Source organism: Corvus hawaiiensis, chromosome 3 (assembly GCF_020740725.1).
Source record: "Corvus hawaiiensis isolate bCorHaw1 chromosome 3, bCorHaw1.pri.cur, whole genome shotgun sequence".
Taxonomy (NCBI): Eukaryota; Metazoa; Chordata; class Aves; order Passeriformes; family Corvidae; genus Corvus; species Corvus hawaiiensis.
The window spans coordinates 41,658,135-41,684,288 of NC_063215.1; the positions used below are offsets into that span (position 1 = coordinate 41,658,135).

General features: G+C 38.1%; 1 long non-coding RNA gene across 9 annotated transcripts in view; it reads left to right on the forward strand.

The window, feature by feature from the left end:
- Nucleotides 1-26,154, forward strand: part of LOC125323585 — a 208,502-nt gene that overhangs the window by 153,681 nt on the left and 28,667 nt on the right. For all 9 annotated transcript variants that reach the window (XR_007202574.1, XR_007202569.1, XR_007202575.1 and 6 more), the window contains 2 exons: nucleotides 5,847-5,888; nucleotides 13,885-13,965. This is a non-coding gene — a long non-coding RNA (uncharacterized LOC125323585). The remainder of the gene's footprint in view (nucleotides 1-5,846; nucleotides 5,889-13,884; nucleotides 13,966-26,154) is intronic.

The window sequence follows — 26,154 nt, forward strand, 5'->3', positions numbered from 1 at the left end:
CATGTAACATTTGTAAACAACGGGTACGGTGCTTAGTTCCATTGCCTTGTTCCCTAAGCACCAGCAACTTGTCAGTCCTACCACAGAAGACCCCTACCACCATCAGACTCTAGTTTAGCACAGCCAATGCCTCAATTTGCTGATAAATACAAATAAATCCAAGAATTCCAGCCTCTCTCTCCCCAAAATGTGCCAGGTTTTCAGGAAGTAGAGAACAAATCAGCCCTACAGCTGGGGCAGATCTCTGCTTTAGATGTTCCTGGATAATCTGAGAAAGGCTATGTACTTAAAGAATTAATGTCAACATTTATTTTTTTTAATATTATGAAGAAAATATTATGACCAGTACTTATGAACTTCATCTAAAGGCACTTCAAATGACCTTCATGTGTTTGCAGGGGACTACATCCCCACTTCTCCCAAAGAATCCCAGCTGCCTTGCTGAGTGCCTGCAACTGCTGTGTGCACTTCTGACAAGTCTTTCACCTTGTCTCGTTCTTTGCAGTGATAAATTTAACCTAATTTTAGCTTATTTAAGGTAGAGCTCATTGTCCCATAATATATATTACGTGGGATAAAATCAGATGCCATCTAAAGTTTCGGCTTTAGATTTGCAAGTTCTTAACTTCAAATCTCGGTTTAGGCCTGTTAAAAGCTTCATTTTGATGACATTCTACCACAGTTAATTTTGTGATTAGTTTGGATTTTCTGTTTACCTCAATCCACCTCACAGGTAACAGGTTTATCTTGTTAGTAGTCTTTCTGGTTAACCCTGCAAAGGAATTACCAAGTTCATTGTAGATGCAGCTTGAGAAGTTATGGTCCTTGCTGGGTGATCTGGTGGAGATGAGATGTGGTGCTGTGCTTGCAAATGTATTTGGAAATGAAGTGAAAGTCTGATCATTTTTACAGAGGACAAAAAAATAAAAGAAGACAAATTTAAATCTTAGTTGTGGATAGAACAACTAAATGTATTTTGTTTCCCTGCATTTTTGGTTTTTCTGATGTATTTCTTTTCAAACTTTATTTGCGGCAGGATTTAATCAGAACTGCTCAAAAATCAAATGTTCCATTTTCACTGGTCTAGTAGACACCTAATATTTTTTGTGCACCCTGAAAAGGAAAGCATAAGAACAATAAGTGCACATATTGCACTTAATTTGCTGGCTTAATATTTGCACCAGTAAACAGGGTTCCTCGAGTTTCTGCAGGTTTCTAATCACAATGGGGTGGGAGGATGATTTAAGTTGCCTGCCTTACAAATTTGAGGAAATAGCATGAAAATATTTTAACAGTACTCACTTTCAGCTCAGTAGCCATATACAGAACTTTATAGAGGATGACAATATTAGCCAACAGTCAAGACAATGGTCTGAGAAAAACACTTTTTATTTCAGACAAAAAGAGGGGAAGAGCATTGTGTAGGGGAGTGAAATTTCAGGGCAGCAGCTCCACTGAAGTCTCGTTAAATCTTTCGTTTGGGCCCTTCACCTGCTGCTTATAAGCAATGAAAATGGTAGACAGCAGATGTGAAGGCTAGGAGGGGCTATAATGATGTGAAAAACAAGTTGGGTGACTATACAGAATCAGAGATGGATTGAGACTTACTCTTTTGTATTTGAACCTCCCCTCCCCATGTTGTTATGATCCCAAACACTTTAAAAACTTACTTTCAAAGTGAACTGTGTAAAAAGATGAAAAATAAAATTAATAAATAAGCATTCCCCATTTTTTAGAGTAAATGAAAAAAAGGTAATCTTGAACATGACTATTCCCGATCCCTGAATAACTCTCATTAACATTCACCAAGGCTGGAATATAACCCTCTGATTATGTGAGGTTTAGAATACGTATAATTTCCCTAACACAAATGATGGAAAACATCTGTTTATTTTGACCACCAGGATGTAGGCTGGCTTTTCCTATATTTTGTCACCACCAAATCACACACCTTACTGATGTTATCTCCCATAGAAATGTTTGTGTTTTGATTTAAATCAGACAATAAAAGAGTTTGAGATCTGCTAAATTAGGAACAAAAGAAAAGGCTTTGTGCTCTGCTGCCTATAGTGTAACCATTATGGTTGTAGTAATGTGCTGTGAGAAGCCATCGGCATGCTAAAAATACACCACTTTAAAAATAATCCATGCATAAAAGAGCCTGAAAGGAGATATGGCATATACCTAATGAATTCTGGACCTTTTCCATGCTTCCCATTTATAGGATTTCAAAATTACCAACCCTTCTTACTATGTTACAATGTTTAAAGTTTAACAAACAAACAAACACAACCCCCCTAAATGAATTCAGCAGTAGTAGCAGGAATTGAACGGTCTATGTGCTAAATGACTGGGGGTTGGTTTCTTTTTTATTAAAAAAACAAAAAGAAGCCAGATTTTATATATACGTGTGTATATATATATATATATTTAAAACAGATGCATGATTGTAAATAGAGGGTAGTTGTAATATTCCAAGCACATATTTAGGGACTTCCTCCCTTTTCCAAATCTCACTCAAGTGGAACATACACTCATTTCTGTAACAAAAATTCTTTCTACTCTATTGGCAAAATGAATAGCATCAACTCAAAATATTTAAAAATTTAGTCACATCCACATCTCGCAGCCTATAAGGAGCTTTCACGCTTTTGGGCTCGCTTTAGATCTTTAATACCCTTTCCTTTTGTGTCAAGGAGCTCACGAGGCGTAAAGAAGCACTGATAAACCCACTTAGATCCCTTCCTGGGCCGTCACCTCTCCCTGCCAAGCGGCTTTAGGTGGTAACTGATCTGTGACAGGCTGCCAGTCAAACAGAGCATTTCTGAAAGCTGACACAAAAGACTGAGCGCCGGAGAAAGGAGAGGGAAATAAGAAAAGAAACCAAACTGTATCAGCGGCTCTCCGCTGCCGGCCCCCTCCCGCTCCCAGCCCCCATCCCGCAGGCAGGTTCATGGCAGGGGCAGCCGCAGCCCCGCGATAGCGATCGGCGGCCGCGCCGGGCGGGGCTGCCCCGCTCGCCGCCCTCAATAGCGGCCCGAGGCAGAGTGACAGCCGGACCGGAGTGACACGGGCACGCTGTCAGCGCCGCCGCTTCCCGTGGGAGCGGGGGCAGAGGGACACGGGGGGCAGCGGCAGAGGGAGGGAGGGAGGGAGGGAGGGAGGAAAGGGGCCGCCCGCCCGGCGACTCCCTCTGGCTGCGCTCCCGGGGGCGCTGGGGAGCGGCCGGGGACCGCCCGCCTTCCCCCGGGCGCCTCCTGTCCCGGCAGCGCAGGGTGGCGAACAGCCCCAGCGATACCTCGGTGCGTGCTGCCGGAATGGGGGCCGCATCTCTGCCTCCGGGACTTCGGCTCTGAGAGACCTTATGGCACCTTCCAGTGCCTAAAGGGGGGACACAAGGGGGGAACTAAAAGGGAGCTGGAGAGGGCACGTGGTAAGGGCAAGGGGTAATGGCTTTAAACTGAAAAAAGAGGGATTTGGATTAAATATTAGGGAGAAATTATTTACTGTGAGGGTGAGGAGACATTCGAACACGTTGGCCAGAGAAGTTGTGGATGTCCTATGCCTGGAAGTGTTCCAGTCCCGGTTGGATGGAGCTCTGGGCAACCTGGTCTGAGTAGAAGATGTCTCTGCCCGTGGCAGGGGGCTTAGAAGTTGGTGATCTTTAAGGTCTCTTCCAAATCAAACCGAACCAAACCAAACCAAACCAAACCACTCCGTGGTTCTATGATTATATGATTCTGTGATTAGAGAAGGGCAGTGAAACACAATAGCAGAGGGAGTGGGACCCTTGGAAAATGCACTTTCCAAGTTCTCATCTCCTCCATGTTTTCTCATCTCCTCCATGTTTTTACATGTGTCTTGTAGTGATCCGAATGAAAAAAAAAATCTGCCAGACAAAAACCCACGTTTAATGTGGACCTTAAAGTTTTATTGCTCATTTCATCAGAGAGAAAATTAAATGTTTTTTGAAATGTGTTACTGACTTGGTGAAACTTGCTCAAAATTGTTCTGCTGCCTCTCTTACAAGAATGATTGGAAGAACTTCGAATGCCCTCAGCTCATGTCTCTGGAGCAACTCCCTCCAGCATTTCTCACTCCTTATCTCTCTTGCTGTGGGGGTCTGCTGGTTGCAGCAGAAAAGTCACAAACTCGGGGTTCTTCTTGGGTTTGTTCATGGGTCTATGATGACCTGCAAAACCAGCCAGAAAGGAGTGCTGCTTGCCTTGGATTAGTTCCCACAATTTGAGTGTGCCCGTGTGGTCGCAGGAGCTGTTGGTGTAGCAGAGAGGGCTCCCGGCTGCCCACGCTCCCCACCACCATGCAAGTTAACGAGCTGCTGTACTGGTTAGTGCTGACCTCACATTGCCCATCAGTCCAGAGAGCAGCATCAGGCATTTCTGCACTCAAGGTCTTCTGTACTTTTTTCCCATCCCTGGAATGTTTCTTTCTACATTTGCACAAGGTGGAGGGTCTGGTGGAGGAAAAAATTAAGTCAAATGGCAACACTACATACACCCTTCAAGATCCCAGAGTGCCTTAAGATCATGTGCTGAAAACTTGAGTGACTTTACAATGCCCATCACAACATTTAGTATCCAGTGTATCATCCAATTTAGTAACTTTTTTGAGTGAATCATCTACTAGCAAGGAGAAATATACATTTTTTTTCTAGTTTAAGATCCTTCAACTTGGACTAAGTTGTGCAAACATATACCAAGACCAGATTCAACAAAACTGGATTCTTTTAAATCTAAAGTAATTTCTCTTAGTCTGTCATGAATGGAGAATTATTCTAATTGTTCTACACTCAAGAGGAATTTAGTCCTTAAAAAAGCACAAAGACTCAGCACACTAAGCCTTGGTTTATGCTGATGCCTTTATGCAGTGGGGGATACTCCCACTGGCAGCAGTTTTCTGATGTAGCTCTGGTAGATGAGAGTGGAGGAAGCATTCAACAGCCTCTGCACCGAGGGGATATGTGGAAAACCCTTTTCAGTTCATCTCCCATTCTGAATTGTTCTTTCGAGATGGTCCTACCAAACCACAATCTCTTTATTTCTCAAAATTGGGTGGTTGTCTTATAGGTGGATGTGGTAAAGAGGGGAACACTTTCTCGGCTTAGAATAGAAAACAATTTTCATTGCTCATGTCTTAAGGGCTATTTGTTTATGGGAGGGACAACTCATCTAATGAATTCATTGTGAAAATCTGCAGCCTTATTTTAGTTTTTTTCAATCTTTTAAGACATTTTTCATTTTTTTTTCTCTGTCTCAAGCATGGACACAACAAAAAATGAGTGCTTTTTTTTGGAAAAAACTACAGCAAAACCAAATGAGAGCTACTGGTTTTGACTTGGAAAACCATTCTTCTTAGTTCAAAATCTTCTCAAATTAGTATTCAAAAATGGTATTTAAAAACATATGTTACCATGCTTTTAAACTTTAGGACATTAGGCAGGTTGGTTTTTAAAACATATTAAGAGGTTGAGGTGAATCCTAAAGGGAAATTTATGAAGTTATTAGTAGAGCTTATTGAGCTAAGACACTTTTTCTGACATTATTTACCTTTTTCCCTCCTGGCCCGAGGCTTCTGGAAAGGCTGAAGGCTGCTAATTTCAGATAGTTTCTGTGCGCATAAAGGGAATTCTTAATTGCTAGATTAAACTGCTCAAAGCACAACAATACTGAGAGAAGCTGAAATATTATCTACAGATTAAGAGTTCTAGATTTTTGTCCTGTCATGAACATTTTGAGATTTTGGCTCAAAGATTATAGGAGTCATCTCACCACACTACAGAAAATAGTTGTATTAACATTAACTACTTTTCTCTTTTATTTGAACAGCCTTATCTTACAGAACAGTGACAAATGACAGCTTCATGGAAGGTAGGACCACATTTTTCTCCCATATAGTTTATTTCAATAGATAAGCATCAAAATTAAATGCTAATGTAAGCTAAAAAAGTTTTTTTCCTGAAATAAATGATATACATAAATATGTTTAAATGTACTTTAAGACTGCAGTTAAAATTATGAAGAATTTATGCATTGGAAAATATTTGCTTATTGTCTCATCTTTTTCTGACTGCATCTACATTTAATAGTGAACATGTAGATAGTTTCCCATTTGAAGCCATGACTACAGTTCTCCTACCATTTCCAGAACAAGTTTGCTTTCAAACTTCACCCAGAGCAAATGTAGAAAAGGGAAGTCAAATCTAGTAGAAAATAATTAAGATGCATGTAAAGCATACAACTTTGTGTCTGACGGTTCTGGTTCGGTCCTCAACCTTTGTCACACATTTGTCCAGTTACAGATACTTCAGGTTTCATTATTTAAAGGCTTCTGGAGAGGGTTAGTGTTCTTTTCTATTTTTGAGAAAAGAGGGTGCATTCTTTAGAACGCATTCACTACTAGCTCCTGTCAGTCTGCACCACAAGGGGCTAAATTAATTTTATAAGCCTGAGAACATTGTGATGGATATTTGTAAGCACTTTTGCTGTCTGACACTGAGCCTGGCATAGTTCAAGATAGAAACCTACTAATACCTTTTGTTTTGTGTGAGATTTTGTAAGGGTTTATAGACATCATAGTCTCCACTAAATTCACACTAAGTCACACATCCACTAAGTCTTGAGGCTAAGCTATAACCCATGGTGAACAGAACAGAATTCTTATCAAGGATCACATGAACTCCAGTAGAACTAAAAACATTCAAGGGCACCTGCATTGGTTTATACCACATTAATATTTCATAGAATTGTTCTGTCTTTAGAAACAGGCCTGACTATCAATGTCTCAGGCAGAAAATTTAAAATTTCCTAATTTTAGGATACTGTAGTTTCAAAGATGAAAACATGAAGAAGTATTAGTGATTTATAAAACTACATCCTTGGAGATATTCAAATCTTGACTGTACAAAATCCTGAGCAACCTGATCTGTGCTGGTTCTCTGCTGAATTAGGGGTTGAACCAGATGACTTCCAGAAGTTCTTTCCCAAATAAAAGTGCTTTAGCATGCTTTACATTGGAGAAGCTACTTACAGGTGGTAAAATCTAAAATAATGGCAGAAAGTCTTATCCATTTGTGACAAAAGTTGATTATGCTGTCTGGGGCTTTTCCATCCACCACTGCATCACCTGCATGAAACAAAACAACTTCTGTATGGTTTTAAAGCCTGAGGGAGACATTTGGGGTTACCTAATCTGATCGATTCCCTCCACCTACTTGTTTCTGGTGCACCAGTTGTCCCCAGCATTATCAAGGCCTATTCAAACTTGTGTTAATGTCTTTCTAGCACCTGGTTAGAACTGAATAGAATACTTGCAGAACTGAATCTTGAAACCTCATCCTATCTGAAATATCACTGGCTGCCTCATATATGTCTCACACCATCCTGCCTCTGTGTCAATAAGGCAAAACCCTTGAGTTTCACCTTTTGGGCTACAGGAAGGGTTTCTGGTTTGGCCAGTGTGATTGGAAAGGTGGTTGCATTCTATGCAAAACTGAGAGGCATCACAGGTTGGCTGGTGACAGGAGTCTGTTTTACATAGCAGGACAACTTGCATGGAAGCAAAGGATCTGCTGACACAGACCTGTCTTGCTCAGGGGACTTTCCATGAATTTTTTTTCCTGTGTAGTTGAGATGTATTTTTAAAATTTAGACTTAATTTTATTCTCCTGTTCTATCAGTATTGTTTCAGAACTCAGTGTACTCTGTTTCCCTTAAGAGCAGCTATTTGCAAACCTAAACTATTTGCAAGCCTCAGCTCAGCTAAATTTATTATTATTATATATATATATATATATATATATGTAAAATTTGCAAACTTAAACTCATCATAATTTAAGTTTTGGTTGGGAACATATTACATCTTTGATTTGGCTTAAACACTGTCTTCTGTTTTTAATTTAAAATATTTAAAAAGTATTTAAAACTACCATTCACGCTGTGCAAATCAGCTTGCAAACTAAGGTGGTCCAGACACTTACTGAGTTTAGGAAAATACTAGTAGATAACCAGAAGGTAAGGATAAAAAGAAAAAAAAAAATCCCACTCACCTTTAATGTTTCAGCAGCTCCTCATGCCAGAAAACCTAGCATGGGAGAAATAACAGCTAGGCTGAATTGGAAAGGCTAGAATGCTGTTCTGTTGTGGGTGGGCTCTGCATACTTCTGAAGTTACAGTGTTTTTATTTAAAACCTAAATTGGATTTCTAGGCATGTATAGTACATGTCAATTTAAAATTATTGAAGTTCTTCATAGTGTTAAGTGTGCTTCAGTTTGAAAGAGTGAGGCTTTCCTGCAAATGCCAAGGAAATTGCTCTGCAAGTCCAGAATCTTTGATCACCTCTGAATTGAAGTGCTTACGAAAGATGTTGCTGTGTTCTAATAATTTTACAGCTCTCTCTGATTCATATGTCTAGAACCCCAATCATTTCCAAATTGAAGAGCTCTCATTATTTTGAAGTTCTATGTGCAATATAAAATGAGATTTAAGATTATTCTGCAGATTTTCATTTTTTATTTTGCAAAAAATGAAACCTTTTTTTTTTTTCTTTTTTAAAGACCAGCTCCTTCCTCTGCAAGCTGGGAGACATTATGAGCTAATTCAAACATTTCATGTTTAAAATGGAAATTGAACCAAATTCTCTCCAAGTAGCAATGATGATGGCTGGGGAAAAAGAAGAAAAAAAATCCCTGCCTGAAAAGCCGAGAAAATACAAAGTAAGAGGCTGTCAGTGATCCTTGCTGGGAAAAGTGTGAAGAACAAGAAACATATTGTCACTGTTCAGATGCGGTCAAGGTGAAGTGGGGAGACTGAATGAAAGTTACAACAATGTGACAAAAGAGAGACACAGATCCATTTAGTCTTGGAAGGAAGAGAGCAGGAGGCACAGAAGGCTAGTTCACATGTTGCTTCTAAGCTGATTTTTGCTGTCATTTTATCATACAATTTCAGAGGGAAATGATGTATGCCCTTTTGTATCTCCTGACTTTGTCTTTTAAGAATAACAGTTTCTTTCTCACTAGAGACCTCGTTCCTTTTTAGCACGTGGCAGTCGCATATTGTTTATAAGTCACATAGCTTTCTAAAGAAAAGTGTCATCACTATTTCTTGTTAGCAGTAGAGATTTTTCATTTGTTTGGTTTTTTCTTTTCCCCAAACACATGCACTGGATGGTCTTTGTTCCCAGTGACTCATTATTGCAGAAAAAACAAGGGCAAAAAAGAAGTTTTCTGGGGGAGGAAGCACACCAACCTGCTGGGGATCCCTGACTGCACCCTGCATTGCTATGGGTTGCACACAAAAATCACCCTGCTTACTTCCCACCTGGAAACCTTTACCTGCTCCTTCTGGACCTGCTATGGGAGCTAGAATGGGAGCTCTCCAAAAGAAAGGGGAGAAAATTAATTTAAAAAGCATTCTGATCTAGATGGAGTAGAGTTATGCTAACATACGAAAAGAGAAAGGGATTGGGGAACCCACCAGCCATTGCAGATACTTCAGCAGTAGGGCAGAAATTGGTGTGCAGGCAGGATGAAAAACTGGCAGATCAGAGCAGAGAATTTTTTAAGTGTTTCACAATTGTGTTAGTAAGGAGGTAGCCTATAACCTCTGGAAAATCTGGAGATTTCCAAAATAGATGTTGAAACAGAAAAAGAGACATGGCCCATCACAACATCGGCACTTCCAGTCATTTGAGAGAAACAAAATGTAATCTTTGTGTGTCACTGAAAGAATAGGTCCGCATTTTTTGTTGTCCTTGTTAAGAGCTCTGAGGCACCTCAGGAGATGAATACAGCTGCTGTGGGTTTGGGTTCTGGTTTACAACTCTCTGCTCCTGATGGTATTGTGGTGGGGCTTGTGAGCCTTTTCTGCTGCACCTCTTTTCCATACAGCACATGCTTATGTCTATGTGGTGAAGAGTTTATACGGCCTCAGAAGGCACAGCAGGTTTACAGAGGGAGAGACCAGAAGATGAGCTCCCTTCAGACACCTGTGCTTTTGGAGGTGTAGCTTCCAGCAGAGGGACAGGGTGATTTCATAGCATTCAGAAGCCAATATCATCAGTTAAAACCTATCTTACCTATGTGGAGACCGAGTCTAGAAAAGCTGCAGTTATTTAGGACATTGTGCTCTCCAATGTTTCCAGTGAACCATTCATCCTAAATATATTTATAAATAAAGCTTACAAAGCTAAAAATGTAATTTGGAAATCTGTTAAGAATAATCAGACTCAAAAACTCCTCCTGGACTTTTTGTGGCAGGCACCAGAACCCATAGAGAGAGTGATTTGTTTCTTTGCTGCTGTACCAGGAAACATTTAGTGAAACTGGTATTTCCCTTGTTCCTCTCTGTTTAAGGTTCCCCATTTTTATTTCTTGCAGTTTTCTTTCTTTATCCATGCTCCTCATATATCTAGCCTTTTTTATTCCCTTTTTCTTGGCTTTCCCCTGAACTCATGTTCCTTCTCATTTTCCCATTCCCAGTATTTCTGCTGGTTTTCCATTTCTTTTGAATCCTTTCCATTTTTCCTGCAGAAACTCCCTACTGAAAGTCATTGACAAACCCCTGTTATCCTTCTTGCAGTGGCTCACTTCTGGCTGAAATCTAGAGCTGTTACAGAAGTTCCTCTATGCACAAGAAAAGTTGCCAGGGTTTATCTACCTGTGTTTCAAATATAGAGTCTTTATGTTTCAGCTTTCTGATTACTTGAGATTTTTGAGAGATTTTGGTGAACAATCCCTCTGTCTACTAAACAATGCTCGAGCTACAGTTATAGCTGTATATATGTATATAATATTACTATTATATAGTAATAATGTAATTTTCATACTTGCATAATCAATAGTCTCACTTGGCAATTAGTATTTCACTAATAATATCCAAACAAACATAATTTTCCAAATTATAGAAAACTTAATCAGAAATTTTGTATGTAGGGGGCTGCTGGAGGATATCAAATACTTAAGAGAATAAACATTATTTTTGCTAATTTGAAGATTAGTACTCCTACCAAGTTTCAATTTACGTGGGTACAAAAAAAAAATTAAGTCCAAAATAATTCAATTTTTTTCCCTAAGGGTATTTCTTACTGTTATACAGCTTGGTGCTACATGACACCAAAAGTTTAATTAATATTTTTGATTGTTTTTTAAGGGTAATATTTACTGATGTCCTTCTAGCATATTCTTAATTTTGAGATATACTGTTCCAAAAGGTGAGTTAATTGGTAAATTGGTCCATTAGAGGCATTGGTGCTTTAGGACCAATACAAACTGGTGTATTTGGTCCTTCAGCTCCCAGGAATCTGTGAAAGACAAGTGCACCAGACCATGTTGTTTTGGGCTCGTTCCTCCAACCTCCAGTCCTTCAGCTTCAAAAGCAAGTGAGACACCAAATACTGTTAATCATCACTGTTGTGTTGAGTACTCACAGACTGAAATGTGCTGTTCCCAGATATTCCACACCAGTACAAACCCCTTTGTATGTGTTACATGTTACCCAGAGAGGAACCCTTAATCCCAGATTGCTGGCTATCGATGTTACAGATACACTTATAAGTCTTCCTACGCAATCTGTAAATCAAAAATTACCTTTTAGCTATGCCATATTTTAAAGTAATGTAAACATGTTAAAATAAAGGTCTGTGTGTTGTTGGTAATGCACATGACTGCTTGCACATGAATAGTCCATGTGCCACCCATACTGGTTATTAAAGGTGCTGGCTCAGTTTACTGGTAGCTCTAATACACTTCTGTAATGAGGCACTACTTGTAACATCAAAGCAGGGCAGATTTTAGCTCTTTTCCCCTATAGCCTCTGACCTGAAAGCTTTGCTTTTTATCTCTGTATAAAAGGAAAATATTCTTTTCAAAGAAGCCTGGCTAGAATGTGGATATTTTCTCCATTGTAGAATAAGAGCCTGTGAAAGTAATCTACAATTTTTCATCTTTGTTCAGAGTATTGTTTCTTTTTGGACATCATGCCTCTTTGAGAGTTAAAACTCTTGCTTTCAAATAATAGTGACTGGGAAGTGCTTTCGAAATCCTGAGGTACTTCGGTTTTCTGTAGCCCTGTAAGCCTGAAGAAAGGTGATGGAACATTTCTATTTTTTAAAGGGTGATGTATTGTGTAAGAGAAAGAAAATAAAGTTTGAAAAATAGTTCATACTCAAAATGAGTAAGATACTCAAAATAATGAGTAAGATACAAATCCAATTAATTGTACACAGGGTTTGTAAGGGTGCCAACATTTGGAAAATCAAAACTATATTTTTTCTGGCAGATGTTCCCACTTATTTTTAAAAATTAAAAAGAAATCGTATAGCAAGTGGTTTTCTCAAGTGTATTTGAACTTTTAAATCTATGGATTGGACCATCTTATATTCTTACCTTTATGTATCAGATTTTTTTTGTGTAATCTAGCTTGTCTTGTTTCAGTTCCACATTTTAGGATTCTTGACCTTTTGGCTTTTAGTTTCTTACCTTGAGCTGTCTTAGAGAGAGGTTGGTCTTCAGAAACAGCTAAGTATGAAATGCCGAAAGTTTTTTAAGATATATGACCTGCACAATTTTTAGTATCTGATCCCTTGTTCAGAGGCCATCACAAGGAAAGGAGTGCTGGCTTAAACAAACATAGGTGCAGTAAACAGAAAAAGGAAGGCCGAGCATAAATGGGCATATCATATCACAAATTATTGGTATTTTGCTGCTTATAAAGACATTTAAATCCTAAATTTTAAATTCTGTTCCAAATAATTTCCTAAACTCATAAGCACTGATTGTATTACTGGTACTGTAGAATGTCATACTTGTCTGATCTGGACTCCAAGGGTTCTAATATAATTGGAAACTTCGTTTTCTACCTGTGTTTATTGCAATGACTTTTTCTTAGAATCCAAAAGGGAAACAGAAGAATCATCTCAGTTCTTTTCCACATACCTGGCTTCTGAGACAGCATTTAGCATTATTCACTATGACACTTAACTCACAGTGGCATTAAGTCGCCGATTAATTCAATGAAAACTGATTGATTTTTTGGATACTGTAAGTGGGCCTTCTTATAAATATGAATAGTTCCTCTAGGTGGGTGTTTTAACGTTTAGCCTGGGCTTAACTGCTTTTCCACACACTTCCTAAAAATTGCTTAGCCAGAGGAAGGGTGGCAAAGTCCAATTCTGCTGTAATGGCATAATTAAAAAGAAAATAAAGCTTCTCAATTTTCTCTGTATGACTTCATATGAATAAATAAATTTCAATCTTTCTTCTGCTGGAAACAAGCTAGATGACTTGTTTGGGTTTTTAATAAAGGTACACAATTTCATTATACTCACAGAAGTGCAGACTAGAATATACTTTTAAGCATAAATACTTTTATTTACAAAATAAGGCAGAACAGCATTAGTGTAAGCTTTATAAAGTGTCTCATTACTTTTTGTTTTTAATATATTGTTTTTCTTCTTTGGTTTTTGATTGTAGCAGAGAAAAGTTTTTCTTGAGGAGTTAATTTTCTTAATAGGAAGCATATATATGTTCAAGTTATACATATTTTATCATGTGCTAGACATAGTAGCAATTATATCCCTAAAATGCTTTCCAGGAATTTTGTAAACAGAAATGTAAGAAGGAGAAGGAGAGAACAGAGTTTATGTGTTGTTTGGTTTTGGTTTGATTTTTATCCCCCAGATTGTAATGGTTAATAATTTAGAAATATCAAAATGTTTTCAAAATGTAAATATCAGTAAATTATGTATTAAACTTGTCTGGCTAGTTAGAATAATCTGAAACCTTCTGCCAAAAATGAATATCTTAGGTTGCATTCAACTAATATGCCAGCTTATGGTTACTTACGTTTTACTCCTGTTTGCTACAGGTGAAGTGGGTGAATATCAGGCAGCTCATTATAGAGACATGCACGCTGCATTCCCAAAGTAGGATGACAGAACAAGTCATGGTATGTATTGTAATTTCAGTTCTACAATACATCTTCAAGCTGTCTGAGGTAAAATGCTTACTAAGCACTGCATTGGGGCTGTCAGATTTCTTCATGGGGTGGTAATTAAATTGAGGCAGCTCTAACCGTTCATTTTGTGGAACTAAGCCAGAATTAACTGTATCCTAAAAATATTCTACTGTAGACTGCTGGTTGTAGCAGGAGCACAGTTTTTTTGCATATAAATTATCTTTTATGGAAAACATCCTATTTCTCCCTGTTTTTTCTCACCTCCATGGGTTGTGGGGGAGGAGAGCTCTTTTAAACTGGACTAGTCTAAGTCTGAGGGAAAGCGGCCATCAGAGATGGTATCTTGCTTAAGACTGCAGACATTTGGGCTGGATTCCAGTTGTGACTAACAGGGATAAAGGATTGATGGTCATTGTGGCCAAGGGTGGCATTAAAGTTTCCCACCTGATTTACAGTGTTCTTAGCCCTGGTATAATTTAGTCAGCCATGGCTGGCCACTGCCTCAAAAATAAAGCTGAATGCATGTGAGGATACAATGTGATAAATGAATAGGAAGTTTATTCTGGTCATTTCTGGAGACCAGCTTCCTTATTAAAACACACCGGAGCTCCTGTGCTGGGTCAGACCAAGGATTCTGGTAGCTCAACAGTGAGTCTCTGCCAGCACTCTGGCATTCTGCTCTGAAAATCAGAGCTATTCCAAAGTGACCCTGGCTCAGAAATAGTGCTCAGGATGTAGTGGCTTCTCAGTCTGGAAATACCATCACTCATGCTCTTCTTGAGACAAGGCAGTGAGAACTGCAGATTACTTTAATGATATAGCCACACAATGGACTTATAGAGCAGCATGATTATGTTCTTGTCTTCTTCTCTGCTTGCTTTCTAGTGAATCTGACCTTTCTGAAATTTCTAAGTTACCTAAAAGCTTATAGCGAGATAGGCAGCACAAACTGTTACTAGTTGAATATCAAAAGTATACACAACTCACATAACTGCAAATTTGATTCCAAAGATATTTTTTAAGATTGGAAAGGGTGAGGCTGATTGTAAAGGAGGCTCTCATAGGATAAGTTTCCTATAATGCATAAAGGAGTTTATTTGATAATTCAACATCCTTTAGAAAATTGTTTGGATTGAGTTCAGTTGATTTACTCAGACAGTGAGAACCAAAACTGGGGAGGAAATAGCATACAGATGCAAAACACTTTTCAAGTGTACAGTGTGGAAGTACTGTTAATGGATTATCTGGAAATAAATGAAATCTCCTGCAGAAGCTGTAGTTTAATTTTTTTTTTTTTTTTTTTAAGAAATGGTGGTGAATATGAAATGGAGAAACCCACTGTTTACTTGAAAAAATATGTGTCAAAATGGTTGTCCTTTTCCAAGTTGAAATAAATAAATGTATGGAAGTACTTAAATCAGTGTCCAATAAATAGCTACATTAACCAGAAAAGTATTACATGGGAAAGAAGTTGGAAAGGGTGGACTTTGTTCATGGGCTCCCAACTGCTCAGGGTCTACCTACAGTCAGAAAAAAGAGAAAGGTATGGATTCCTTAGGGGGAATTCAGAATAAGAATCTGAACTGACTTGGCTCTCACTTTGAAGCACAATTTGTCATCAAAGGATATTGTGACAGAAGACAGTGCAACTGTTTCATTAAGAACATTTCTTATACCACTCTCTGATTATGGAAAAGCTTTTCGTTGTTGAAAGCTGTGATTTGCCTTTTAAAAAAAATATGTTTGAATCTGGCTCAAATATCTTGTACATCACAAATATTACTTTTTGAAGATATAATTTTCCTTATTAATTCATCATTTCTCCATGGTTATTGAATTTTGAAACACATTATCTCCTTGCTTATTTGTATTTTCTCTTACCTTTGGTAAACCATGCTATATACATGCTCACATGCTTTGATTTTACTGCTGGTTTTTTCTGGCTCCCTTGTCATATTTGCTTCATTCTGTTTGATCTATTATACTTAATGAACAACAGTTTTCACTTAGAATAATGTTTATGCTTGTTTGAATTTTAAATAGTATATTGTGATGGTATTAGTGATGTTACACTGAAGTCCCTGATCCTGAAAAGGCTGATTCATGTTGCTCACCTTGCACAGTCTGGACAGTCCCACTGGAGTTCAAGGGTTACACACAAGGGCATGAAGATTTGTGTGTTAATTGCCTCTAGTGGACTCATTTTCAGTATCACAAAGCTCCATTTTAAGAACTGTTTCTTAGGTCTGAAAATGCATATTTCACTGGAAACAATTGTAAAAATATGTCCTCAGCTGGAATCTGGAGAACAGAATTTTAATCTGGAGTAAATTAAGCATATATATTGAGGGATATATCTTGACCAGCAGCATTTTATGACTATCTAACAACCTTTTTATACTCTTGAAACATAGAAATAGCTTTATTTTTGTACTAATATTTTCAGAGTTGCAGTTCATAGCACAAAGCATGAGGCAGTAAAAGCAGTGCATTTGATTTTGTCCCCACACTCTTCTACTTGGAGGAAAGCAGCTAGAATAACAGGCAGTAATTAGCTTTCAGCCAAATTGTGTATGAAATTTTAGTCTGTAGACTCATTGCGCCTATGTCAGCCTGAAGATTAAAGGCTTCTTAACTACATAGTGGCAAAACAGCTGAGCAAGCTGTGAAGGAGCCAGTGGGGTTTGTTTTATAATAACTGATCTGTGGATCACTGGAAGAGTCTGGATTTCTGTGTCCAATCCAGACCAACAGAACTCTACCTTCTTGTCTCTGTCTGTTTCAGTAGATCACCCATATATCACTGGGGATTTCAGTGTAGCTGACAAAATTTCTGCAGTGCTGCAAACATAATATTCATTGACATGGTAGATGCATAGACCCCCAATAAAGATAACGTTTAGCCATCCTTGATATGGCAGCATGCTGCAGCTTGCTAATTAATTTGGTTGCTGTTTGTGCTTTTTTTCTTACCACTGTGGATATAATCAATGGATTTCAGGTGTTCTACAGTCAGGAAGACACCTGTGCATAATGTACTCTGAAGTTATATTGAGATTATCCTTCAAGTTTCGTTATTAGCAAAAAATGGAAAATATTCTAATGCATTTTTAAATAGAGAGCTTATTAGCAGCGAACTGTATTCTCTTCCAGTGAAAGTATCCTAAACAGAGCCAAGCAAAAGTAAATTGATGTCAGATAATTTTGCTTTCTCGACTTGGGACAGCCAAAACTTTCTTCAGCTGTACCAGACTGCCATCTTGGCTTTCTGTCATGTAGCATCCAGGATGCCAATCTTCAATTACCCTTTATCAATGTTACCTTGTGTTACTCATTTCTTCTGGCAAACCTATCATTTGCATCTGATTTGAAGTAATTAATTTCTATTTCTAACCAGTCTGTGAGTTTCACTAGTTGTTTTTTCTTTACTTGGAAATAAAATTAGGTCAATTCCATTTTGCTTCATATAATATGTAAAGGAACTAGATGGTGTAGACATTACTGCTGTAACCTAGAAGAATGATCATTTGGAGACCTCAACATGCCTCAGACTTCAGAAAGGAGGGTTCCCAGCAAGCTCACTTTCTCAGTTAGCGTGAAAGAGTACTATTTGATATATAGGTTTGATTTTATTTTTCTCTATTTCTTAAAGACATCATCTCTAGGATTCTGAGTTGAGAGAGGAAGACGAGAACAAACTAAATTATATTTCATGTCCATTTTTGTGCCTAGAGTATTGGAAAGAAGCAAAAATGGGTGGATTCAATGGGTACTATCTTCTTGAAAATGTCATCCTTCAACATTAATTCAAAGAACCAGCTTTAACAAATACTGTCAATGCAAGCGATGGTGATAGGAGCGCAATGGTTAAACAGGCTTAGAAAAATGTTTTGAGGAGTAAGGGACATACTATTATGTGTGTCATGGCAGCGAATCCTTTATTTATATCACAAACTTGACTCCAGAAGAACAGAAGTCTAGTCTTTTGTATCTTTTAAACCAAAGAGGTAGCAAGGAATAGTCCGTAGTACTCTCAAGATTTAATGTCTTCTCTGAATCACTGCTGATGTTAGGTTGTGTGATCCCTTTAGTGCCCCTGTACCGCTTATGCTATTTGCCCAATAAGAATGATCTAGAAAGGGGATTAGAAATACTTTAGGCACCACTGCATTTTAAAATTTCTTTAAATGAAATCAGAGGGTGTTTTTTCCTAATAGTTACTTTTCAGGCAGAAATCAATTAGTTTAATAGCGTTACTCTTCTCCAAAATGGAATTGTACTGGACTGGTTTGATGTCTTCTTATAATTGCACACTGTATGGTTCTTTGACTCTTATCTCTCCCTCAGTCTGTGAATTTGAAACCATCAGGAAGATGTCACATTGGTGTGAGTATTCTTCAGTGATAAGAACAGTAATTGTTGTAGGGAGACTTCTTAATCTTGGGTCACTCAAATCCCTTTTAAAGACAGCAGGTGCTCTCCAGAACAAGCATTAACATGAAGAGATTATGAGGTAACCTGTTGTTCTTTATATCTCAGCATCTCTTGACAAAGCTTACCATCAGGCACTGTGTTCAGAAGCCAGTCAGTACAGGAAAAAAAATCAAACATGACTCAGAAAGGAACTAACGTTTTCAGTACTAAAGAGTGGATTCATTTTAAAGGCTGAATACTGAGACCTGTTACAGGGAAGTTTATATTTAGATAATTTTATGAGTAAATTATAAAAGCAAGAACTAAATTGGTAGGGGCTAAAAAATAGAGCTGCAGATAATCATGTTATAATGCAACCAGAAAGAAATTTTGCTTCCTCAGAAATCAAAATCTGAAACTGCATCTTGCCAGATTTGCATTGTGTTGAAATTCCTTGTACGTTGTACCCCTCATCTTCTTCCCAGCTGTGGCAAACATAGTGAAAGCAAGTTAGTCATTCATATTGTCAGACTCTGGCACTGTTAACAGTATGACTTCATAGAGATGTGCTGGTGCTGTGGGCTGCTTAGCATATACAGGGTGAATTCTTGAAGCTGAACATGCTCAGGGTCTAACAGAGCTCTTCCAAGTATGATCACAGTGGAGCAGAACTGTCTGCTATTTTCAGCTCTCAAAATTTATGAATTTCTGGATCCAAATGCCAACTAAATTTTGTTCAAATAGATTTTGTTTTCTAATTCTGTCCATTTCCATCAAGATTATGACACAAAATTAGCTGTGTAAAGGACGTCTATGGCAATCTTTGGGAGGTCAAGAATTAAGCATAGGATAAATCATTGCATTCAGATGATAAAACCACTTTCAAAACCAGTTCAAGGAAACTTTTTTTAAAGGTATTTAGATCCAAAGGTGTACTTAGCACTTTCTAAGAACACACTAATCTCAGTGAGTGTTAGGGACTTAACCCTTCTTCACTCTACTTTGAAAAAAAATCAGCCAGGCACCTATCTCTGCCTCTAAGTTCCTCAAATACTTTTTAAAAAATCTGGCCTTTGATAACTCAAATCCCCTTGACTTTCAGTGAGGCTTTTCATCCTGAATTCTAGATCCTCATAGGTTTTTAGTGTCTAACTCTCTTAAATTAAAATGTGAGTTAAAGGCCCCAGTACTTTTGAAAAGCTGAACCTTGGTGCTCAAGTCACTTCTGAAAAGGAATGTGAGACTTCTAATCCCTTCAGGTGCTTGAGAAATATTTTCCTGTCACCTCTGAGAAACTGTTCTAGAGGAATTTACTTTGTTAATCACTTGCTTTGTCCCAAAGTTTGTATAAAAACTTTGCATAATATTTATTATGGAGAATTTTTATTTTTTTCCCCAAAAGAATGATGAAACTCTTTTATAAAATGAAAAATTATGACAAAAGTATATATTTATGCTTTCAGGAGGCAAATGTGTTTTTTAATGGAATTTAAATAAATGGAAATTTTATGATGAAAAAAAGCAACAGTAAAAGCAGTGATTATGTTTTTCATAGTTCATTTGCCTCCCTTGCCCTGAAGATCTTGTACAGAAGTAAAATGAGATCCCTGGTGAAGCCTACAATGTCATTGACTCTGAAGAAGGACTCAGAGACCCATTGGTGTTTAATGACCCTTGCTAGCCTCCACGAAAGAAACTGGTATGATCTACTAAAGGAGACATGTGGTTCTTTAGAATTATAAAGAAACACTGTTTTCTTCATGGGTAAACACTGTAGTCATGCATTTCTAAACACTGCCTGGTTTTAGATGACTGCTTTTAAAACGGCTGTCCAAATTTGGTGAGGAATTGCATTCATTTTTCATTAGTACCTGACCAACAGCAGTGGTATTTTTCCAATGCTGCAATCATGCAATTTTAATGCTCTTATTATTCTGCATTATCATATCAGACTGAACAAAACACAACAGATAAGAGAGCTGAACTACACAATAAAGAGCAACTGGACTGCTTTATAGGGCATGGGCACATTGTATAGTACAATCATGTGGTGATATCTCAGAGTTATAAGTAAGTGTTGAAATATTAGGATTTTTCTGTATTCATTTCTTCATTAACGTGAAATACATACTTTACTGCAGTTAGGACAGTGGCAACTGAAGGAAATGGGGGAAGGGAAGGGAAGGGAAGGGAAGGGAAGGGAAGAGAAGGGAAGGGAAGGGAAGGGAAGGGAAGGGAAGGGAAGGGAAGGGAAGGGAAGGGAAGGGAAGGGAAGGGAAGGGAAGGGAAGGGAAGGGAAGGGAAGGGAAGGGAAGGGAAGGGAAGGGAAGGGAAGGGAAGGGAAGGGAAGGGAAGGGAAGGGAAGGGAAGGGAAGGGAAGGGAAGGGAAGGGAAGGGAAGGGAAGGGAAGGGAGAAACTCAATATTTAATGGCAAAACAAAACAAAGATTGATTTCACAATGAAGAAAACAGTAGTGGAGATTCAGCTAGGACAATATAGGAAACAAATAGGAAATCTTTTACTGCAGTCATATCACAGAATGAACAGGGTCAGAACCCCTTGTATGAGTGGAGTCTGGTTGCAGGCAGCAATAAAGTGCTGAATATATCTAAAACACTCAGTAGATACCCGGGTGTAGACAAATTTTGATCAGTAATATTGTGCTTTGTGCTTCTCTCTCTCTGATGTGTGTCTCCAGAATGAAAACATCTCTATGACAGACACACCACTGACATCTTTCACTGGTTCTAGAGATGCTGTACCTGTGGTAAAACAAGTGCAGTTATCTTCGTTTCAGTTTCTCTAAAGGGCGTGCTCAATTTCTAAACTTGAACCATCCAGAGGAGAAAATATATTAAGCGGTTGGATTTTTTTTCTTGATCAGTCTTTTTAGTGACTATCTTTTCACATCTGCTTTTAAAAACAATATGAGTGGTTCTGCTAGCTTATAATTTTTTTCCTACTTTAGTATACTTCTCAATGCTCCTTACAAGAGATGGAACTTAATCTGGCTTTCTTTTTTTTTTTTTTTTTAATTTTGTGAAATGTGACAATTTATGTAAACTAAGATTCCTCTTGAAAATCAATTCAGCAGTTTGAAGTAATGTACTTGTCATATGGGAATATTAATATGAAAGAAAAATGACATGGATATATAAGAAATTAAACTAACTGCCTGTTTAGAGATATCAAAAAGCACAGTGATGAATACTCTGAAATATTTGTTGCAAGATCCTACCACTCTACAGTCATCAGAGATGCAAATGTTCAAAATTATTTTTATCTAATGCTATCCCAGTGATTAAGAAAAACTGTAATGTACATAGACTGCTACATTGCATGTACCATGTCATAAACTTTGTATTGCTGGGCAGAGTCCTCTAACAGGAGTGCATGGCCCTCCAGAGCTCAGATTTTGACATACTGTAGTGGGAGGAATGGAAAAGGTGAATTTGCCTCTCACACTGGGACTGCAGGAGGGAGAAAAATGGCTAGTGGGAATAGCCAGAAATTCAGACTTTCCTATGGTGGGGCTGATGAAATGCAAGGCAGGGACAGTGCCCTGTAAAGTAGCCAAGTCATTTATTCTTCCTGGCAAGGCAAGAATAAAGCAAGAGAAACTGATTCTCTGAGTCCCAATAAAACCTTTTTGCCCTATTCTACTAATGTAAAGGGCTTTAGGATGGATTTGCATTAACTTTTGAGATACTTTGCACTATTAGAGTTTAAACTTGACATTTTCAGTCGGTATTCATTCTCTAGGCTGCTCCTTGGTACCACTGCTTTCTCTTGAGCCGTCAAAGAGCTGTGTTTCAACAGCCCATTAGGGTAGTAACCAAACTTGAGTGTTGTTTGTCCAAAGTATTCAGAAGGAATCAATTGACCACCTTGCTTCTTTTCTGAATTGTTATCCTTTAAATGTTACTGTTGACAACCGTTAAAAACACACCGTTGTGATAGGATCATGCCAGCTTTCAGTATCCTGCCTGGTGAAGGCTGGGGGAAAGTGCAGAAGAATTTAAGGGACACTACTGCAATTTCCCTTTAAGAAATTTAGTATTCATTTATTTTACTTTTTGTTGCTTTAGCTATGAGGTGACTGAGGTGACTAAATGAATATGAAAAAAGCTGTACATAAAACAAAATCAATTAAGAGTTATCCAAAGAATGTAAATATATTTGATACTGCACTCTAGTTTGGAAGAAACTCAAATTTGAATAAGAGATCTATTTTTCATTGAGTATGCCCTGCACAGACATAAAAAATGCCAGTAAAACAGATGGCATAATGATTTTGGTAGCTTGACAGACTTACCCCACTGCTTCATTTCTCTCTGTGTTGACTTTGTCCCTTACATTCCAAAGATGGATAAATGTATTAACGTGTAGTTTACCACACAGGTCAGGGGATCTTTCTCATTTGACCTTGAAAACAAATGTTCTGTCTGCTCTGCATGGATAATTCATAAGATTTAGTGGCTCATCTCTGTATGTTTGGCATTTAGAAATGTTGCTTCCCCAAATGTGTCATTGTCTTCTGCACCAGTTAGGTAGTGCATTGCAGCTGAAAGCTGGCTACACATTTATGGGGCCAGCCTCCTGTCACATGGTGATTTCTGGGTTTTTAGCATGAAGGCACAGAATGCTGCTAGCACCACAAAAGTGTCCCCTTTTCCTGAGCAGCAGAACATACTGTTTGAATGTCCTTTGGACACGGTCAGTTGAATAAAAATGTTTGATGCAATTTAAACAAAAAGAAAATAGGTAATGGATGAGCAACAATCACTCTTACAGAATATTCCACTAATCAGTGAAATAACTGAGTGTATTTGTGTATGTGTTTGTGTAGAAACATAGCTGAGAGAAATTAGAGGGCAAAGATAATAACATAGCCTGAATTCCTAACTGTTAGAAGTTTCTGTTAGCTGAATTACTAGACAATGATATCTAGTAAGCAACAGTACTTCCATATAGATAAGATAGAAAAGTAAAATGAGAGACTCAAAAAAACAAGAAAAAGGTCAGTTTTCTAGGTGAGAAAAGTAGAAGATGAGACATGTCTCATCTGTACTTTTATGGGGCAAAATTTGCAGATATTTCTGCTTAACTCCATACCTTCATACCTTCATACCTGCAGAATTCATGCTGGCTACAGGGTTAATAGAATAAAAAAATGACCCTGCTTCAGAGAGTTTGTAGTTAAGACCAAGATAATCGAATATTTGAATACTATCAGGATACACCCCTCCACATCAAGAGTCAGTGAGACAGTATTGATCTGCTGGGTAAGCAGCAATCACATCTCATCAGTAGCTTAGTCATTATTGAGTCTCTAGTCATCATAGTAAAGTAAAGATTTAATATGGGACTATGTCTGGGCATATATTCACAAAAACCTAAACAAGTTGTTCAGCTCCACTTTGTAGGACTATCATTTCTGTTTAGACAGTGAATAATTGTTAAGGTACATGGAAGGGAGCACTACTAATATTTTTTCTCAGACCAAATGAAATATAAAGACATTCTAAGGAAAAGTCATATTCTTGAAAGCATAGATACAAAAAACCCCCTCCAACTGGCACAAGATATCATTTCCATAAAATCAGGCAGTTATCATAACCTTCTATTACTACTTCTTTTTCCCATATCCCTTGTGCAAGTCCTTGTGCTGCTACGTGGTGAGCCTCAACAACTGACCCAAACTAAAAATAATATGACAAGAAAAAAGCATTGGATTTCAGCTTCATAAGTTCTCCAATCAGTCCCTTGTATGTCACTCTGAACATGGTTGCGCCAACAGAGGGAAAGAGGTAAAAAATTCAAAAATGAGAGCTATCACCTCTTAGGAGCAGCACTAACTTCTTCTAGCTGAAGGTATGCCTGGAATTGTGGTAGTAGAAAAGCTCTCCCCAGAAATAAGACAAATAATGATAACAGTGTATTGCACCCAAAGAAGGATGGTATTGATCTTGAGCTTATTGAATATTTGCCATTTCCATAAAGTCTTTGGCACACTAGCACCAGTAGTTGATTAGATATTTTTAGAGATCCTGAAGAATTTAATGCTTTTTATTATATTATGTCTGTGCCTATTAAAAGATATACTGAATACTGTGCATAATTATGTTCATAAGAGAACAGTAGTAGGATAGCAGCTGAGATTTAATTAATTTTATGGAGAGATAACAATTTTTAGTTGACAGCAAAGTTAAGAAATATGTGCTTGACTGGAAACATCTAAGACCAGGAATGCAGTTTTGTCCTTGTGCTGGTGGCGAAAAGTAGCATACTGTTCTGCAGAGATTTGGGAAACATTCTGTTCCACCTGGGCCCAGAGGCCTGAAAGAGCAGCATCCCCAGTGTCCATGGGCAGCATGAACACACTGTCTGTGCTCCTTGCATTTGCTCCTACTGCGGAAGAGGAACCTTTATCTGAGCTTTTTCTCTCTCTTTCTGGTACCTGTGCTGAGGCTGTTTCAAAGGGCAGGTGCTATGCATCTGTACTCTGCAGTTTAGGCACAGCTTTGGAGTTCTTTGTGCCTTGGAGTAAAATGGCCCTGTTGTGCTCAGTCACCAAAGATGTGCCCACTGAGGGGAAAAGAGATATCACCTGTGGGACCTCCTGCCTTTGCTGGTGAATCAAAGTCAATCACCTCCTGCATCTGATTCCACAGGGCAGGTACTCTGGCACCCTGGCGTGCTGCCAGTGCGCAGGTACCAGCATCCAACAAATGCACCGACACCACAGCCAGACCCCAGGGACTGCAGAGGTCTTCTAAGCTGAATTTGGGAGTACGTTTTATTTCATCTATATGTGCTTGGAGAATAGTGCATTCAAATTCTTGAATAGCATGGCAGTGTTAAGGTTTGTCCACTGTTCCCCACCATGCCCTTTCCAAAGTATGAATCCAAACCAAAGGTGTAGTACTTCTGGCAATTTCTCCCACTCTTCCCTTTCTCTTCCTACTCCCCTCCCGGATGACACAGAGTGACTATAGGGGGCAATACAACCTCACCATACACATACAGCCTCTGTACATCGGTTATATGCCATATTAATAGGCGGAAACGTTTAAGAATCAGTTTTTATTTCTTGCTTTTGAATAATTCGTGTCATGATAGAGGTAAACTATATTGTTACCTGGCCTCCACAAAATGGAAGGTTTTAACTTCAGATAGGCTTTTACAAATTAGATGTTTTTTGTTTGTAAGTGAAAGTTAATAGATAGTGATTTTATTTCATACTACTAATTCAAATTAAAATCTAAAATAAAACAAGCCATAAAAAAAGAAACTAAGGTAATCTTGAAATTCATTTGACATTGATCTGAGCAGAACTGCTTCAAGTCTGTATGTATCTCATATTCATGTAATTCAATCTATATGCCTGTCAATATTTCTGCTGCAGTTTAATTTCTTCAGATCAGCTTCTTTCTCACTTAATGCAGACTTCCTGAAGTTAGTCCAGTTTACAGCGCTTAAATGATATTCTTATATTTTTCGATATTTTTGTGTAAAAAATGTTTACGTATTAAAAATCCTGAATGAAAATGTAATTGTCATACCAACAAAAATGCACATATATTAGTTTGGTCTCATTTTTCCTACATTGATTGATGTGCACTTTGCAGTAAGCAAGCAAAGAACGGTAGCAAAGATAATTTCCAGCTCTTCTTGTTCAACAGTGTAAAATTGTGTACCTGAGCTTTTCTTACTCAACCTTCCTGCTTTCTATAAAGGAATAGTTAGAAGATGCAGTTCTGAAC